The 7,271-nt window shown below is 39.8% G+C and overlaps 1 non-coding gene across 1 annotated transcript; it reads right to left on the bottom strand.

Annotated features, from left to right (window-relative positions):
* Window positions 1-2,061: 2,061 nt before the first annotated feature.
* LOC130947535 (small nucleolar RNA R71) lies at window positions 2,062-2,169 on the bottom strand. Its single transcript, XR_009072709.1, has one exon. It is a non-coding gene; the product is annotated as a small nucleolar RNA R71 (small nucleolar RNA).
* Between the last annotated feature and the right edge of the window lie 5,102 nt (window positions 2,170-7,271).

The following is a 7,271-nucleotide window of genomic DNA, read 5'->3' as shown; positions in this document are numbered from 1 at the left end:
TGCCGGGGATTGTTCAGTTTGGACAACTGACGGTTCATCTTGTTGCTTAGATTAGGTATTTTTCTTCAGAGTTCTTAAGAATGAATTCTAGTGTTTCAAGGTGATGTTCTTATCATCACCAAAGCTGATTGATTCTCATCAATTTAGCTCTTGAATGCAATGTCCCGCTGAAGCTTGGCTAGCCATGTCTAATTCCTTTAGACTAAAGCTTTAGACTAACATTGCATGATTCCTGGAATTCTCATTAAGAATTTTGATACCTTTGTTCTTCTTTTCCATATAATTTTCGAAAAATCCAAAAAAAAAATTTTATAAAATCATAAAAACCAAAAAAAATATTTTATGTTTCTTGTTTGTGTCTAGTGTCTCATCTTAAGTTTGGTGTCAATTGCATGCATTCATGTGTCTTAGTGATCTTCAAGATGTTCTTGATGATTTACTTGCTCTAATCTTTGAATTCTATTGACTTGAAGTATTTTGTGTGTCTCATATGCATTCTCATTAGTGTCAGTAGTATACAAACTGCTAAGTTTGGTGTCTTGCATGCATTGTTTTTTATTTTAGTTGCATTTTGATTATCCTTTATTATTAAAAATCCAAAAAATATTTTTAATTTGTGTCTTTTCAAGTCAATAACACAGAGAATTGAAGATTCAGAACATACAGCAGAGGAATTGCACAGAAAAAGCTGGGCGTTCAAAACGCCCAGTGAAGAAGGACAGACTGGCGTTTAAACGCCAGCCAGGGTGCCTGGTTGGGCGTTTAACACCCAAAAGGGTATAGTTTTGGGCGTTAAACGCCAGAATGTGCACCATTCTGGGCGTTTAACGCCAGGATGGCACAAGGGGGAGAATTTTGTTTTCAAATCAATTTTTTTTTTCAAGTTTTCAAAGTTTTTCAAAATCAAATCTTTTTCGAATCATATCTTTTCAATCAAATGTTTTCAAAATCAATTCCTTTCCTTTTTCAAAGATACTTACTATCAATTAATGATTTGATTCAACATTTCAAGTATGTTGCCTTTTCTGTTGAGAAAGGTTTAATGTTTGAATCATATCTTTTCTTGATAGCCAAGTTACTAATTTTTAAAATCAAATCTTTTTAAAATTGTTTTCAAATCATATCTTTTCAATCACATATTTTTAAAATCAATCATATCTTCTTAACCTCATCTTTTTCAAAATAGTTTTCAATAAAATCTTTTTGATTTCTAATTTCAAAATCTTTTTCAAAAATCACTTTACTTCTCTCCCACTTTCATTTTCGAAAATTAAGTAATGTTTTTCAAAAATGTTTTCAAAATCTTCTACTTAATTTTCGAAAATTACTTCCCTTCTCCTCACATCCTTCTATTTATGGACTAACACTATCCCTTAATGCAAAATTCGAACTCCATCTCCTTTGATAAGTTCGAATTTTCTACTTCTGTCTTCTACTCTTCTTTTCTTCTGACACCTCAAGGAATCTCTATACTGTGACATAGAGGATTCCACATTTCCTTGTTCCCTTCTCTTTCTTATGAGCAGGAGCAAAGACAAAAGCATTCTTGTTGAGCCTGATCCTGAACCTGAAAGGACCTTGAAGAGAAAGCTAAGAGAAGCCAAAGCACAACTCTCTTTAGAGGACCTGACCGAATTCTTCAAAGAAGAAGAACACATGGCAGTCGAAAACAACAACAATGCAAACAATGCAAGGAAGGTGCTGGGTGACTTTACTGCACCTACTCCCGACTTCTATGGGAGAAGCATCTCTATCCCTGCCATTGGAGCAAACAACTTTGAGCTTAAGCCTCAATTAGTTTCTCTAATGCAACAGAATTGCAAGTTCCATGGACTTCCATTGGAAGATCCTCATCAGTTTTTAGCTGAGTTCTTGCAAATCTGTGACACTGTCAAGACTAATGGGGTAGACCCTGAGGTCTATAGACTTATGCTATTCCCTTTTGCTGTAAGAGACAGAGCTAGAACATGGTTGGATTCTCAACCTAAAGAAAGCCTGGACTCTTGGGAAAAGCTAGTCAATGCCTTCTTGGCAAAGTTCTTTCCACCTCAAAAATTGAGCAAGCTTAGAGTGGAAGTCCAAACCTTCAGACAGAAGGATGGAGAATCCCTCTATGAAGCTTGGGAAAGATACAAACAATTGATCAGAAAATGTCCTCATGACATGCTTTCTGAATGGAGCATCATAGGTATTTTCTATGATGGTCTCTCTGAACTATCCAAGATGTCTCTGGATAGCTCTGCTGGAGGATCTCTTCATTTGAAGAAGACGCCTACAGAAGCTCAAGAGCTGATTGAAATGGTTGCAAATAACCAATTCATGTACACTTCTGAAAGGAATCCTGTGAACAATGGGACAAGTCAGAAGAAAGGAGTTCTTGAGATTGACACTCTGAATGCCATATTGGCTCAAAACAAGATATTGACCCAACAAGTCAATTTGATCTCTCAAAGTCTGTCTGGAATGCAAAATGCACCAAGCAGTACTAAAGATGCTTCATCTGAAGAAGAAGCATATGATCCTGAGAACCCTTCAATGGAAGAGGTGAATTACCTAGGAGAGCCCTATGGAAACACCTACAATTCTTCATGGAGAAATCACCCAAGTTTCTCATGGAAGAATCAAGAAAAACCTCAACAAGGTTTCAATAACAATAATGGTGGAAGAAACAGGTTTAGCAATGGCAAGCCTTATCCATCATCTTCTCAGCAACAGACAGAGAGTTCTAAGCAGAATCCCTCTGACTTAGCAACCATGGTCTCTGATCTAATCAAAACCACTCAAAGTTTCATGACTGAAACAAGGTCTTCCATCAAAAATTTGGAAGGACAAGTGGGTCAGCTGAGCAAGAAAATTACTGAACTCCCTCCTAGTACTCTCCCAAGCAATACTGAAGAAAATCCAAAAGGAGAGTGCAAAGCCATTAACATGGCCGAATTCTGGGAGGAAGAAGAGGCAGTGAACGCCACTGAGGAAGACCTCACTGGACGTCCACTGGCCTCCATTGAGTTCCCCAATGAGGAACCATGGGAATCTGAGGCTCAAAATGAGACCATAGAGATTCCATTGGAATTACTTCAGCCATTCATGAGCTCTGAAGAGTATTCTTCCTCTGAAGAGGATGAGTATGTCACTGAAGAGCAAGTTGCTAAATACCTTGGAGCAATCATGAAGCTAAATGACAAGTTATTTGGAAAACTGGATGACTTGTCTAGGCAGAAACTGCCTCAAAAGAGGCAGGATCCTGGGAAGTTTTCAATACCTTGTGCCATAGGCACCATGACCTTCAAGAAGGCCTTGTGTGACTTAGGGTCAAGTGTAAACCTCATGCCCCTCTCTGTAATGGAGAAGCTAGGGATCTTTGAGGTGCAAGCTGCAAAAATCTCACTAGAGATGGCAGACAACTCAAGAAAACAAGCTCATGGACTTGTAGAGGATGTTCTGGTAAAAGTTGAAGACCATTACATCCCTACTGATTTCATAGTCCTAGAGACTGGGAAGTGCATGGATGAATCCATCATCCTTGGCAGACCCTTCCTAGCCACAGCAAAGGCTGTGATTGATGTTGATAGAGGAGAGTTAATCATTCAAGTGAATGAAGAATCCTTTGTGTTTAAGGCTCAAGGATATCCCTCTATCACCATGGAGAAGAAGCATGAAGAGCTTCTCTCAAAACAGAGCCAAACAGAGCCCCCACAGTCAAACTCTAAGTTTGGTGTTGGGAGGCCACAACCAAACTCTAAGTTTGGTGTTGAACCCCCACATTCAAACTCTAAGTTTGGTGTTGGGAGGTTCCAACATGGCTCTGAGTATCTGTGAGGCTCCATGAGAGTCCTCTGTCAAGCTAATGACATTAAAGAAGCGCTTGTTGGGAGGCAACCCAATGTTTTATAATTAACTATTTCCTTTTGATATTTTATCTTTTTTGTAGGTTGATGATCATGAGAAGTCACAAAATCAATGAAAAAAAGCAAAAACAGAATGAAAAACAGGAAAAAAAAATAGCACACCCTGGAGGACGCACTTACTGGCGTTTAAACGCCAGTAAGGTTAGCTGTTGGGCGTTTAACGCCCAGTCTGGCACCATTCTGGGCGTTTAACGCCAGAAAGGGGCACCAGACTGGCGTTAAACGCCAGAAAAGGGCAAGAACCCGGCGTTAAATGCCAGGAATGGGCACCAGCCCGGCGTTTAACGCCAGAATTGGCTCAAAACGTGTTTTTGAATGCCATTTGGTGCAGGGATTACTTTTCCTTGACACCTAAGGATCTGTGGACCCCACAGGATCCCCACCAACCCCACCACCCTCTCTCTTCTTCACCCATTCACCAATCACCTCAACACCTCTCTCCCAAAAAACCCCCCACCTATCAAATCCCACTATCATCTTCACTCCTTCATTTTTACACACCCTAAACACTACTTCTTCCCTTTTGGCCGAACCACAAAGCCATCTCCCTCTCCTCCATTTCTTCTTCTTCTAATCTCTTCTTTCTTCTTTTGCTCGAGGATGAGCAAACCTTTTAAGTTTGGTGTGGTAAAAGCATTGCTTTTTGTTTTTCCATAACCATTTATGGCATCCAAGGCCGGAGAAACCTCTAGAAAGAGGAAAGGGAAGGCAAAAGCTTTCACCTCCGAGTCATGGGAGATGGAGAGATTCATCTCAAGGGTGCATCAAGACCACTTCTATGAAGTTGTGGCCATGAAGAAGGGTCAACTTTGATCAAAGGTCGGACCAAGTCCTCATAGATATTTATGAAGAGGGCGTTCAATGAGAGAGAGATTCAAGAGGGAAGCCGGTTCAACTGAGAAAGCATGACCTCAAGCCCATCACTAAGAAAAGGATGGAGCAAACAAGAGACCCCTCTCATCATGAGATCCCTGAGATTCATCTCAAGGGATGCACTTTCCTCCACAAGACTATTGGGAGCAAATTAACACCTCCCTAGGAGAATTGAGTTCCAACATGGGACAACTAAGAGAGGAGCAACAAAGACAAGGAAGAGACATTGAGGAGCTCAAGCACTCCATAAGACCTTCAAGAGGAAGAACAAGCCGCCATCACTAAGGTGGACCCGTTCTTTAATCTCCTTGTTCTTTATTTTTCTGTTTTTCGAAAATTTATGCTTATGTTTGTCCATGTTTGTGTCTTATGATCATTAGTGTCTTAGTGTCTATGCCTTAAAGTTATGAATGTCCTATGAATCCATCACCTTTCTTAAAATGAAAACTGTTTTTAATCACAAAAGAACAAGAAGTACAGGATTTCGAATTCATCTTTAAAACTAGCTTAATTAGTTTGATGTGGTGGCAATACTTTTTGTTTTCTGAATGTATGCTTGAACAGTGCATATGTCTTTTGAATTTGTTGTTCATGAATGTTAAAATTGTTGGCTCTTGAAAGAATGATGAAAAAGGAGACATGTTACTGAGGATCTGAAAAATCATAAAAATGATTCTTGAAGCAAGAAAAAGTAGTGAATACAAAAAAAAAAAGAGAAAGAGAAAAACGAAAAAGAAAAAAAAAGGGGAGAAAGAAAAAGAAAAGAAAAAGAAAGAAATAAAATTGTGATCGAAGGCAAAAAGAGTGTGCTTAAGAACCCTGGACACCTCTAATTGGGGACTCTAGCAAAGCTGAGTCACAATCTGAAAAGGTTCACCCAATTATGTGTCTGTGGCATGTATGTATCCGGTGGCAATACTGGATGACGGAGTGCTTTGGGCCACGGCCAAGACTCAATAAGTAGCTGTGTTCAAGAATCATCATACTTAACTAGGAGAATCAATAACACTATCTGGATTCTGAGTTCCTAAAGAAGCCAATCATTCTGAATTTCAAAGGATAAAGTGAGATGCCAAAACTGTTCGGAGGCAAAAAGCTACTAGTCCTGCTCATCTAATTTGGAGCTATGTTTCATTGATAATTTGGAGTCTATAGTATATTCTCTTCTTTTTATCTTATTTGATTTTCAGTTGCTTGGGGACAAGCAACAATTAAAGTTTGGTGTTGTGATGAGCGGATAATTTGTATGCTTTTTGGCATTGTTTTTAGTATGTTTTTGGTATGATCTAGTTAGTTATTAGTATATTTTTATTAGTTTTTAGTTAAAATTCAATTTTCTGGACTTTACTATGAGTTTGTGTGTTTTTCTGTGATTTCAGGTATTTTCTGGCTGAAATTGAGGGACCTGAGCAAAAATCTGATTCAGAGACTGAAAAGGACTGCAGATGCTGTTGGATTCTGACCTCCCTGCACTCGAAGTGGATTTTCTGGAGCTACAGAAGCCCAATTGGCGCGCTCTTAACGGCGTTGGAAAGTAGACATCCTGGGCTTTCCAGCAATATATGATAGTCCATACTTTGCCCAAGATTTGATGGCCCAAACCGGCGTTCAAAGTCACCCTCAGGAATCCCAGCGTTAAACGCTGGAACTGGCACCCAAATGGGAGTTAAACGCCCAAACTGGCATAAAAGCTGGCGTTTAACTCCAAGAAGAGTCTCTGCACGAAAATGCTTCATTGCTCAGCCCAAGCACACACCAAGTGGGCCCGGAAGTGGATTTTTATGTCATTTACTCATCTCTGTACACCCTAGGCTACTAGTTCTCTATATATAGGACCTTTTACTATTGTATTTTCATCTTGGTTCTTCTGGTTCCCTCTCTGGGGCCAAAACCAATGATCACTCTTGTTCTTATGTATTTTCAACGGTGGAGTTTCTACACACCATAGATTAAGGTGTGGAGCGCTGCTGTATCTCGAGTATTAATGCAATTACTATTGTTCTTCCATTCAATTCCGCTTGTTCTTTGTCCAAGATATTCATTTGCACCCAAGAACATGATGAATGTGATGATTATGTGACGCTCATCATCATTCTCACTCATGAACAAAGTGACTGACAACCACTCTTGTTCTACAAGCAACAAAGGCTCTAGTGTTTATCTCTTGGATTCTTTAATCGGAATCTTCGTGGTATAGGCGAGAACTGATGGCAGCATTCAAGAGAATCCGGAAGGTCTAAACCTTGTCTGTGGTATTCTGAGTAGGATTCAATGATTGAATGACTGTGACGTGCTTCAAACTCCTAGCAGGCGGGGCGTTAGTGACAGACGCAAAAGAATCAATGGATTTTATTCCGGCCTGACCGAGAACCGACAGCTGAATTCCGCATGCCATGACAGGGCATATGCAATCGTTTTCACTGAGAGGATGGGAGGTAGCCATTGACAACGGTGAAACCCTACACAAGCTTGCCATGGAAAGGAATAAGA

The sequence above is a fragment of the Arachis stenosperma genome, chromosome 1 (assembly GCF_014773155.1).
Source record: "Arachis stenosperma cultivar V10309 chromosome 1, arast.V10309.gnm1.PFL2, whole genome shotgun sequence".
NCBI lineage: Eukaryota > Viridiplantae > Streptophyta > Magnoliopsida > Fabales > Fabaceae > Arachis > Arachis stenosperma.
This window is presented reverse-complemented; position numbering and strand designations above follow the sequence as displayed.